This window comes from Oncorhynchus masou, unplaced genomic scaffold (assembly GCF_036934945.1).
Source record: "Oncorhynchus masou masou isolate Uvic2021 unplaced genomic scaffold, UVic_Omas_1.1 unplaced_scaffold_2107, whole genome shotgun sequence".
Classification (NCBI taxonomy): Eukaryota; Metazoa; Chordata; class Actinopteri; order Salmoniformes; family Salmonidae; genus Oncorhynchus; species Oncorhynchus masou.
The window spans coordinates 71,934-84,778 of NW_027008586.1; the positions used below are offsets into that span (position 1 = coordinate 71,934).

Here is a 12,845-nt window from a genome sequence, read left to right on the forward strand (position 1 = left end):
CCTCTCCTGAATAGAACACAGACAGTGTAGAACCTAGAGTTCCTCTCCTGAATAGTACCTAGAGTTCCTCTCCTGAATAGAACACAGACAGTGTAGTACCTAGAGTTCCTCTCCTGAATAGAACACAGACAGTGTAGTACCTAGAGTTCCTCTCCTGAATAGAACACAGACAGTGTGTAGTACCTAGAGTTCCTCTCCTGAATAGAACACAGACTGTGTTCTATTCAGGAGAGGAACTCTAGGTACTACACTGTCTGTGTTCTATTCAGGAGAGGAACTCTAGGTTCTATTCAGGAGAGGAACTCTAGGTACTACACTGTCTGTGTTCTATTCAGGAGAGGAACTCTAGGTACTACACTGACAGTGTAGTACCTAGAGTTCCTCTCCTGAATAGAACCTAGAGTTCCTCTCCTGAATAGAATACAGACAGTGTAGTACCTAGAGTTCCTCTCCTGAATAGATCACAGACAGTGTAGAACCTAGAGTTCCTCTCCTGAATAGAACCTAGAGTTCCTCTCCTGAATAGAACACAGACAGTGTAGTACCTAGAGTTCCTCTCCTGAATAGAACACAGACAGTGTAGAACCTAGAGTTCCTCTCCTGAATAGAACCTAGAGTTCCTCTCCTGAATAGGACCTAGAGTTCCTCTCCTGAATAGAACCTAGAGTTCCTCTCCTGAATAGAACACAGACAGTGTAGTACCTAGAGTTCCTCTCCTGAATAGAACCTAGAGTTCCTCTCCTGAATAGAACACAGACAGTGTAGAACCTAGAGTTCCTCTCCTGAATAGAACCTAGAGTTCCTCTCCTGAATAGAACCTAGAGTTCCTCTCCTGAATAGAACCTAGAGTTCCTCTCCTGAATAGAACCTAGAGTTCCTCTCCTGAATAGAACCTAGAGTTCCTCTCCTGAATAGAACACAGACAGTGTAGTACATAGAGTTCCTCTCCTGAATAGAACACAGACAGTGTAGTACCTAGAGTTCCTCTCCTGAATAGAACACAGACAGTGTAGTACCTAGAGTTCCTCTCCTGAATAGAACACAGACAGTGTAGTACCTAGAGTTCCTCTCCTGAATAGAACACAGACAGTGTAGTACCTAGAGTTCCTCTCCTGAATAGAACACAGACAGTGTAGTACCTAGAGTTCCTCTCCTGAATAGAACACAGACAGTGTAGTACCTAGAGTTCCTCTCCTGAATAGAACACAGACAGTGTAGTACCTAGAGTTCCTCTCCTGAATAGAACACAGACAGTGTAGTACCTAGAGTTCCTCTCCTGAATAGAACCTAGAGTTCCTCTCCTGAATAGAACACAGACAGTGTAGTACCTAGAGTTCCTCTCCTGAATAGAACACAGACAGTGTAGTACCTAGAGTTCCTCTCCTGAATAGAACACAGACAGTGTAGTACCTAGAGTTCCTCTCCTGAATAGATCACAGACAGTGTAGAACCTAGAGTTCCTCTCCTGAATAGAACCTAGAGTTCCTCTCCTGAATAGAACACAGACAGTGTAGTACCTAGAGTTCCTCTCCTGAATAGAACACAGACAGTGTAGTACCTAGAGTTCCTCTCCTGAATAGAACCTAGAGTTCCTCTCCTGAATAGAACACAGACAGTGTAGTACCTAGAGTTCCTCTCCTGAATAGAACACAGACAGTGTAGTACCTAGAGTTCCTCTCCTGAATAGATCACAGACAGTGTAGTACCTAGAGTTCCTCTCCTGAATAAAACCTAGAGTTCCTCTCCTGAATAGAACACAGACAGTGTAGTACATAGAGTTCCTCTCCTGAATAGAACACAGACAGTGTAGTACCTAGAGTTCCTCTCCTGAATAGAACACAGACAGTGTAGTACATAGAGTTCCTCTCCTGAATAGAACACAGACAGTGTGTAGTACCTAGAGTTCCTCTCCTGAATAGAACACAGACAGTGTAGTACCTAGAGTTCCTCTCCTGAATAGAACACAGACAGTGTAGTACCTAGAGTTCCTCTCCTGAATAGAACACAGACAGTGTAGTACCTAGAGTTCCTCTCCTGAATAGATCACAGACAGTGTAGTACCTAGAGTTCCTCTCCTGAATAAAACCTAGAGTTCCTCTCCTGAATAGAACACAGACAGTGTAGTACATAGAGTTCCTCTCCTGAATAGAACACAGACAGTGTAGTACCTAGAGTTCCTCTCCTGAATAGAACACAGACAGTGTAGTACATAGAGTTCCTCTCCTGAATAGAACACAGACAGTGTGTAGTACCTAGAGTTCCTCTCCTGAATAGAACACAGACAGTGTAGTACCTAGAGTTCCTCTCCTGAATAGAACACAGACAGTGTAGTACCTAGAGTTCCTCTCCTGAATAGAACACAGACAGTGTAGTACCTAGAGTTCCTCTCCTGAATAGATCACAGACAGTGTAGTACCTAGAGTTCCTCTCCTGAATAGAACACAGACAGTGTAGTACCTAGAGTTCCTCTCCTGAATAGAACACAGACAGTGTAGAACCTAGAGTTCCTCTCCTGAATAGAACCTAGAGTTCCGCTCCTGAATAGAACACAGACAGTGTAGTACCTAGAGTTCCTCTCCTGAATAGAACACAGACAGTGTAGTACCTAGAGTTCCTCTCCTGAATAGAACACAGACAGTGTAGTACCTAGAGTTCCTCTCCTGAATAGAACACAGACAGTGTAGTACCTAGAGTTCCTCTCCTGAATAGAACACAGACAGTGTAGTACCTAGAGTTCCTCTCCTGAATAGAACACAGACAGTGTAGAACCTAGAGTTCCTCTCCTGAATAGAACCTAGAGTTCCTCTCCTGAATAGAACACAGACAGTGTAGTACCTAGAGTTCCTCTCCTGAATAGAACACAGACAGTGTAGAACCTAGAGTTCCTCTCCTGAATAGAACCTAGAGTTCCTCTCCTGAATAGAACCTAGAGTTCCTCTCCTGAATAGAACCTAGAGTTCCTCTCCTGAATAGAACACAGACTATGTACTACACTGTCTGTGTTCTATTCAGGAGAGGAACTCTATGTACTACACTGAGTTCCTCTCCTGAATAGAACACAGACAGTGTAGTACCTAGAGTTCCTCTCCTGAATAGAACACAGACAGTGTAGAACCTAGAGTTCCTCTCCTGAATAGAACCTAGAGTTCCTCTCCTGAATAGAACCTAGAGTTCCTCTCCTGAATAGAACACAGACAGTGTAGTACATAGAGTTCCTCTCCTGAATAGAACACAGACAGTGTAGTACCTAGAGTTCCTCTCCTGAATAGAACACAGACAGTGTAGTACCTAGAGTTCCTCTCCTGAATAGAACCTAGAGTTCCTCTCCTGAATAGAACACAGACAGTGTAGTACCTAGAGTTCCTCTCCTGAATAGAACACAGACAGTGTAGTACCTAGAGTTCCTCTCCTGAATAGAACACAGACAGTGTAGTACCTAGAGTTCCTCTCCTGAATAGAACACAGACAGTGTAGAACCTAGAGTTCCTCTCCTGAATAGAACCTAGAGTTCCTCTCCTGAATAGAACACAGACAGTGTAGTACCTAGAGTTCCTCTCCTGAATAGAACACAGACAGTGTAGTACCTAGAGTTCCTCTCCTGAATAGAACACAGACAGTGTAGAACCTAGAGTTCCTCTCCTGAATAGAACCTAGAGTTCCTCTCCTGAATAGAACCTAGAGTTCCTCTCCTGAATAGAACACAGACAGTGTAGTACATAGAGTTCCTCTCCTGAATAGAACACAGACAGTGTAGTACCTAGAGTTCCTCTCCTGAATAGAACACAGACAGTGTAGTACCTAGAGTTCCTCTCCTGAATAGAACACAGACAGTGTAGTACCTAGAGTTCCTCTCCTGAATAGAACACAGACAGTGTAGTACCTAGAGTTCCTCTCCTGAATAGAACACAGACAGTGTAGTACCTAGAGTTCCTCTCCTGAATAGAACACAGACAGTGTAGAACCTAGAGTTCCTCTCCTGAATAGAACCTAGAGTTCCTCTCCTGAATAGAACACAGACAGTGTAGTACCTAGAGTTCCTCTCCTGAATAGAACACAGACAGTGTAGAACCTAGAGTTCCTCTCCTGAATAGAACCTAGAGTTCCTCTCCTGAATAGAACCTAGAGTTCCTCTCCTGAATAGAACCTAGAGTTCCTCTCCTGAATAGAACCTAGAGTTCCTCTCCTGAATAGAACCTAGAGTTCCTCTCCTGAATAGAACACAGACAGTGTAGTACATAGAGTTCCTCTCCTGAATAGAACACAGACAGTGTAGTACCTAGAGTTCCTCTCCTGAATAGAACACAGACAGTGTAGTACCTAGAGTTCCTCTCCTGAATAGAACACAGACAGTGTAGTACATAGAGTTCCTCTCCTGAATAGAACACAGACAGTGTGTAGTTGTAGTACCTAGAGTTCCTCTCCTGAATAGAACACAGACAGTGTAGTACCTAGAGTTCCTCTCCTGAATAGAACACAGACAGTGTAGTACCAAGAGTTCCTCTCCTGAATAGAACACAGACAGTGTAGTACCTAGAGTTCCTCTCCTGAATAGAACACAGACAGTGTAGTACCTAGAGTTCCTCTCCTGAATAGAACACAGACAGTGTAGTACCAAGAGTTCCTCTCCTGAATAGAACACAGACAGTGTAGTACCTAGAGTTCCTCTCCTGAATAGAACACAGACAGTGTAGAACCTAGAGTTCCTCTCCTGAATAGAACCTAGAGTTCCTCTCCTGAATAGAACACAGACAGTGTAGTACCTAGAGTTCCTCTCCTGAATAGAACACAGACAGTGTAGTACCTAGAGTTCCTCTCCTGAATAGAACACAGACAGTGTAGTACCTAGAGTTCCTCTCCTGAATAGAACACAGACAGTGTAGAACCTAGAGTTCCTCTCCTGAATAGAACCTAGAGTTCCTCTCCTGAATAGAACCTAGAGTTCCTCTCCTGAATAGAACCTAGAGTTCCTCTCCTGAATAGAACCTAGAGTTCCTCTCCTGAATAGAACCTAGAGTTCCTCTCCTGAATAGAACACAGACAGTGTAGTACATAGAGTTCCTCTCCTGAATAGAACACAGACAGTGTAGTACCTAGAGTTCCTCTCCTGAATAGAACACAGACAGTGTAGTACCTAGAGTTCCTCTCCTGAATAGAACACAGACAGTGTAGTACATAGAGTTCCTCTCCTGAATAGAACACAGACAGTGTGTAGTTGTAGTACCTAGAGTTCCTCTCCTGAATAGAACACAGACAGTGTAGTACCTAGAGTTCCTCTCCTGAATAGAACACAGACAGTGTAGTACCAAGAGTTCCTCTCCTGAATAGAACACAGACAGTGTAGTACCTAGAGTTCCTCTCCTGAATAGAACACAGACAGTGTAGTACCTAGAGTTCCTCTCCTGAATAGAACACAGACAGTGTAGTACCTAGAGTTCCTCTCCTGAATAGAACACAGACAGTGTAGAACCTAGAGTTCCTCTCCTGAATAGAACCTAGAGTTCCTCTCCTGAATAGAACCTAGAGTTCCTCTCCTGAATAGAACCTAGAGTTCCTCTCCTGAATAGAACACAGACAGTGTAGTACCTAGAGTTCCTCTCCTGAATAGATCACAGACAGTGTAGAACCTAGAGTTCCTCTCCTGAATAGAACACAGACAGTGTAGTACATAGAGTTCCTCTCCTGAATAGAACACAGACAGTGTAGTACCTAGAGTTCCTCTCCTGAATAGAACACAGACAGTGTAGTACCTAGAGTTCCTCTCCTGAATAGAACACAGACAGTGTAGTACCTAGAGTTCCTCTCCTGAATAGATCACAGACAGTGTAGAACCTAGAGTTCCTCTCCTGAATAGAACCTAGAGTTCCTCTCCTGAATAGAACACAGACAGTGTAGAACCTAGAGTTCCTCTCCTGAATAGAACCTAGAGTTCCTCTCCTGAATAGAACCTAGAGTTCCTCTCCTGAATAGAACCTAGAGTTCCTCTCCTGAATAGAACACAGACAGTGTAGTACCTAGAGTTCCTCTCCTGAATAGAACCTAGAGTTCCTCTCCTGAATAGAACACAGACAGTGTAGTACCTAGAGTTCCTCTCCTGAATAGAACCTAGAGTTCCTCTCCTGAATAGATCACAGACAGTGTAGAACCTAGAGTTCCTCTCCTGAATAGAACCTAGAGTTCCTCTCCTGAATAGAACCTAGAGTTCCTCTCCTGAATAGAACACAGACAGTGTAGAACCTAGAGTTCCTCTCCTGAATAGAACCTAGAGTTCCTCTCCTGAATAGAACCTAGAGTTCCTCTCCTGAATAGAACACAGACAGTGTAGTACCTAGAGTTCCTCTCCTGAATAGAACACAGACAGTGTAGTACCTAGAGTTCCTCTCCTGAATAGAACACAGACAGTGTAGTACCTAGAGTTCCTCTCCTGAATAGATCACAGACAGTGTAGAACCTAGAGTTCCTCTCCTGAATAGAACCTAGAGTTCCTCTCCTGAATAGAACACAGACAGTGTAGAACCTAGAGTTCCTCTCCTGAATAGAACCTAGAGTTCCTCTCCTGAATAGAACCTAGAGTTCCTCTCCTGAATAGAACACAGACAGTGTAGTACCTAGAGTTCCTCTCCTGAATAGAACACAGACAGTGTAGTACCTAGAGTTCCTCTCCTGAATAGAACACAGACAGTGTAGTACCTAGAGTTCCTCTCCTGAATAGAACACAGACAGTGTGTAGTTGTTGTACCTAGAGTTCCTCTCCTGAATAGAACACAGACAGTGTAGAACCTAGAGTTCCTCTCCTGAATAGAACACAGACAGTGTAGTACCTAGAGTTCCTCTCCTGAATAGAACACAGACAGTGTAGTACCTAGAGTTCCTCTCCTGAATAGAACACAGACAGTGTAGTACCTAGAGTTCCTCTCCTGAATAGAACCTAGAGTTCCTCTCCTGAATAGATCACAGACAGTGTAGTACCTAGAGTTCCTCTCCTGAATAGAACACAGACAGTGTAGTACCTAGAGTTCTTCTCCTGAATAGAACACAGACAGTGTAGTACCTAGAGTTCCTCTCCTGAATAGAACCTAGAGTTCCTCTCCTGAATAGAACACAGACAGTGTAGTACCTAGAGTTCCTCTCCTGAATAGAACACAGACAGTGTAGTACCTAGAGTTCCTCTCCTGAATAGAACACAGACAGTGTAGTACCTAGAGTTCCTCTCCTGAATAGAACACAGACAGTGTAGTACCTAGAGTTCCTCTCCTGAATAGAACACAGACAGTGTAGTACCTAGAGTTCCTCTCCTGAATAGAACACAGACAGTGTAGTACCTTGAGTTCCTCTCCTGAATAGAACCTAGAGTTCCTCTCCTGAATAGAACACAGACAGTGTAGTACCTAGAGTTGCTCTCCTGAATAGATCACAGACAGTGTAGTACCTAGAGTTCCTCTCCTGAATAGAACACAGACAGTGTAGTACCTAGAGTTCCTCTCCTGAATAGAACACAGACAGTGTAGTACCTAGAGTTCCTCTCCTGAATAGAACACAGACAGTGTAGTACCTAGAGTTCCTCTCCTGAATAGAACACAGACAGTGTAGTACCTAGAGTTCCTCTCCTGAATAGAACACAGACAGTGTGTAGTTGTAGTACCTAGAGTTCCTCTCCTGAATAGAACACAGACAGTGTAGAACCTAGAGTTCCTCTCCTGAATAGAACACAGACAGTGTAGTACCTAGAGTTCCTCTCCTGAATAGAACACAGACAGTGTAGTACCTAGAGTTCCTCTCCTGAATAGAACACAGACAGTGTAGTACCTAGAGTTCCTCTCCTGAATAGAACACAGACAGTGTAGTACCTAGAGTTCCTCTCCTGAATAGAACACAGACAGTGTGTAGTTGTAGTACCTAGAGTTCCTCTCCTGAATAGAACACAGACAGTGTAGTACCTAGAGTTCCTCTCCTGAATAGAACACAGACAGTGTAGTACATAGAGTTCCTCTCCTGAATAGAACACAGACAGTGTAGTACATAGAGTTCCTCTCCTGAATAGAACACAGACAGTGTAGTACCTAGAGTTCCTCTCCTGAATAGAACACAGACAGTGTAGTACCTAGAGTTCCTCTCCTGAATAGAACACAGACAGTGTAGTACCTAGAGTTCCTCTCCTGAATAGAACACAGACAGTGTAGTACCTAGAGTTCCTCTCCTGAATAGAACACAGACAGTGTAGTACCTAGAGTTCCTCTCCTGAATAGAACACAGACAGTGTAGTACCTAGAGTTCCTCTCCTGAATAGAACACAGACAGTGTAGTACATAGAGTTCTCTCCTGAATAGAACACAGACAGTGTAGTACCTAGAGTTCCTCTCCTGAATAGAACACAGACAGTGTAGTACCTAGAGTTCCTCTCCTGAATAGAACACAGACAGTGTAGTACCTAGAGTTCCTCTCCTGAATAGAACACAGACAGTGTAGTACCTAGAGTTCCTCTCCTGAATAGAACACAGACAGTGTAGTACCTAGAGTTCCTCTCCTGAATAGAACACAGACAGTGTAGTACCTAGAGTTCCTCTCCTGAATAGAACACAGACAGTGTGTAGTTGTAGTACCTAGAGTTCCTCTCCTGAATAGAACACAGACAGTGTAGTACCTAGAGTTCCTCTCCTGAATAGAACACAGACAGTGTAGTACATAGAGTTCCTCTCCTGAATAGAACACAGACAGTGTAGTACCTAGAGTTCCTCTCCTGAATAGAACACAGACAGTGTAGTACCTAGAGTTCCTCTCCTGAATAGAACACAGACAGTGTAGTACCTAGAGTTCCTCTCCTGAATAGAACACAGACAGTGTAGTACATAGAGTTCCTCTCCTGAATAGAACACAGACAGTGTAGTACCTAGAGTTCCTCTCCTGAATAGAACACAGACAGTGTAGTACCTAGAGTTCCTCTCCTGAATAGAACACAGACAGTGTAGTACCTAGAGTTCCTCTCCTGAATAGAACACAGACAGTGTAGTACCTAGAGTTCCTCTCCTGAATAGAACACAGACAGTGTAGTACCTAGAGTTCCTCTCCTGAATAGAACACAGACAGTGTAGTACCTAGAGTTCCTCTCCTGAATAGAACACAGACAGTGTAGTACCTAGAGTTCCTCTCCTGAATAGAACACAGACAGTGTAGTACCTAGAGTTCCTCTCCTGAATAGAACACAGACAGTGTAGTACCTAGAGTTCCTCTCCTGAATAGAACACAGACAGTGTATCTGTCACTACAGTATTTGAATATTATTAAATGAATACGTGAAGGAGATAAAGTTGACCATCGTATCTCTAGATTCAGTAGACCACAGAGGAGATCAAGTTGTCTGTCGTGTTTCTGCCGGAACATTCGCAACTTTCTCCCGATCCTGACCTTTAGTGACCTCTAACCTCAGTTACCCTTGCAGATATAGTAAACAAGGTATGTCAACAATCTTTGATTGATGTGATTTTCCTTCCCAGAGGAAAAACCAGGCCAGAGCGAGCAGCAGTCGCAACACCGTTGATTGATGATTGAGTCAGGACTACTGGCAGAAACACGTCTCTCGGGGTCAAAGTGGACCATTAGATTAGACTCACTAGACTGCTGAGGTGACATGTTGTTCTCACCAGAGTCTAGACTGATGTTGTGACGTTAGTAATAGAGTGTATAAATGTAGTCTCACCAGTCCGACCCAGTAGTCCCATCCCAGAGGAACGTGCTCCACTCCTCCTGCATCTGGGTTCCCATACTGAAACAGAGACAGTTTCCATACTGAATCACATGTATAGTCAGTTTCCATACTGAATCACATGTATAGTCAGTTTCCATACTGAATCACATGTATAGTCAGTTTCCATACTGAATCACATGTATAGTCAGTTTCCATACTGAATCACATGTATAGTCAGTTTCCATACTGAAACACATGTATAGTCAGTTTCCATACTGAATCACATGTATAGTCAGTTTCCATACTGAATCACATGTATAGTCAGTTTCCATACTGAATCACATGTATAGTCAGTTTCCATACTGAATCACATGTATAGTCAGTTCCATACTGAATCACATGTATAGTCAGTTTCCATACTGAATCACATGTATAGTCAGTTTCCATACTGAATCACATGTATAGTCAGTTTCCATACTGAATCACATGTATAGTCAGTTTCCATACTGAATCACATGTATAGTCAGTTTCCATACTGAATCACATGTATAGTCAGTTTCCATACTGAATCACATGTATAGTCAGTTTCCATACTGAATCACATGTATAGTCAGTTTCCATACTGAATCACATGTATAGTCAGTTTCCATACTGAATCACATGTATAGTCAGTTTACTGAATCACATGTATAGTCAGTTTCCATACTGAATCACATGTATAGTCAGTTTCCATACTGAATCACATGTATAGTCAGTTTCCATACTGAATCACATGTATAGTCAGTTTCCATACTGAATCACATGTATAGTCAGTTTCCATACTGAAACAGAGAGTTTCCATACTGAATCACATGTATAGTCAGTTTCCATACTGAATCACAGAGTCAGAGAGACAGAACGAGTCAGTTCACAGAGATTCAAAGCCAGACAGGGTGACTTCCTCTACATAGATGCATAGTGTGAGACTCAGTGGTTAGGAACAGACTCAGTGGTTAGGAACAGACTCAGTGGTTAGGAACAGACTCAGTGGTTAGGAACAGACTCAGTGGTTAGGAACAGACTCAGTGGTTAGGAACAGACTCAGTGGTTAGGAACAGACTCAGTGGTTAGGAACAGACTCAGTGGTTAGGAACAGACTCAGTGGTTAGGAACAGACTCAGTGGTTAGGAACAGACTCAGTGGTTAGGGTTAGGAACAGACTCAGTGGTTAGGGTTAGGAACAGACTCAGTGGTTAGGGTTAGGAACAGACTCAGTGGTTAGGGTTAGGAACAGACTCAGTGGTTAGGGTTAGGAACAGACTCAGTGGTTAGGGTTAGGAACAGACTCAGTGGTTAGGGTTAGGAACAGACTCAGTGGTTAGGGTTAGGAACAGACTCAGTGGTTAGGGTTAGGAACAGACTCAGTGGTTAGGGTTAGGAACAGACTCAGTGGTTAGGGTTAGGAACAGACTCAGTGGTTAGGGTTAGGAAGAGACTCAGTGGTTAGGGTTAGGAACAGACTCAGTGATTAGGGTTAGGAACAGACTCAGTGATTAGGGTTAGGAACAGACTCAGTGGTTAGGGTTAGGAACAGACTCAGTGGTTAGGGTTAGGAACAGACTCAGTGGTTAGGGTTAGGAACAGATTCAGTGGTTAGGGTTTGGGTTAGGTTTAGGAACAGACAGAGAGTTAGGGTTAGGGATTAGGGTGTGACTCAGTGGTAAGGGTTAGGGGTTTGGGTTAGTTCACATAGTGTGTGACTCAGTGGTTAGAGTTAGGGACATAGGAACAGACAGGGAGTTGGGGACATAGGAACAGACAGGGAGTTAGGGTCATAGGAACAGACAGGGAGTTAGGGTCATAGGAACAGACAGGGAGTTAGGGTCATAGGAACAGACAGGGAGTTAGGGTCATAGGAACAGACAGGGAGTTAGGGTCATAGGAACAGACAGGGAGTTAGGGTCATAGGAACAGACAGGGAGTTAGGGTCATAGGAACAGACAGGGAGTTAGGGTCATAGGAACAGACAGGGAGTTAGGGTCATAGGAACAGACAGGGAGTTAGGGTCATGGGAACAGACAGGGAGTTAGGGTCATGGGAACAGACAGGGAGTTAGGGTCATTGGAACAGACAGGGAGTTAGGGTCATAGGAACAGACAGGGAGTTAGGGTCATTGGAACAGACAGGGAGTTAGGGTCATTGGAACAGACAGGGAGTTAGGGTCATAGGAACATATCAGCATCATTCTACTGTAACCTACATGTTGATGATGCTGTCTCGTGTAACCTACATACATGACAGGACATGATGATGCTGTCTTCTATAACCTACATACATGACATGATGATGCTGTCTCGTGTAACCTACATACATGACAGGACATGATGATGCTGTCTCGTGTAACCTACATACATGACAGGACATGATGCTGTGAAGATGCTGTGTGTGGTATGGTTGTGGCATACTGTCATATTGCTTAAGACTTGTCCAAAGTAAATGCTGTTTTGAATTGAATAACCTGGTTGAGGTACTTCCCAGTGTAGAAGGTCTGGTAGCCAGCGTAGGGTTAGTGGTCGAGCTAGGTGGTCGAGCTAGGTGGTCGAGCTAGGTGGTCGAGCTAGGTGGTCGAGCTAGGTGGTCGAGCTAGGTGGTCGAGCTAGGTGAGGTATATTTACCTGGTTGAGGTACTTCCCAGCGAAGAAGGTCTGGTAACCAGCGTAGGCCTGCAGTAGAGCAGGGAAGGTCTTGGGCTCCTGGGTCTTCTGCCAGGCCGTGCTGCTGCAGTTCCCCTCCAGAGTGTTGTTGATCACATGGTGGTTATGAGGATACGTTCCTGTTAGGATGCTGGCTCTGCTGGGACAGCACAGTGGGCTGGCTACAAACTGGGGTAAACACAACAACATACTCCCATCAGCATGTCTCCTGGTGCAGGTCAACTACACTCATTCATCTCCCGTCCTGCCCCTGAAACCCTCATCATGCATTCATCTCCTTCCAGAAGGAACCTGCAGGTAACCATTTGGTTGGACGATGAACAGGAAACTCACAGCGTTGGAGACCAACCCCTAACCCTGAACAGGATACTCACAGCGTTGGAGACCAACCCCTAACCCCTAACCCCTAACAGGATACTCACAGCGTTGGAGACCAACCCCTAACCCCTAACCCCTAACAGGATACTCACAGC

The 12,845-nt window shown here is 44.1% G+C and overlaps 1 pseudogene; it reads right to left on the reverse strand.

The window, feature by feature from the left end:
* Window positions 1-12,561, reverse strand: part of LOC135532914 (N-acetylglucosamine-6-sulfatase-like) — a 33,668-nt pseudogene extending 21,107 nt beyond the window's left edge.
* Window positions 12,562-12,845: the final 284 nt, after the last annotated feature.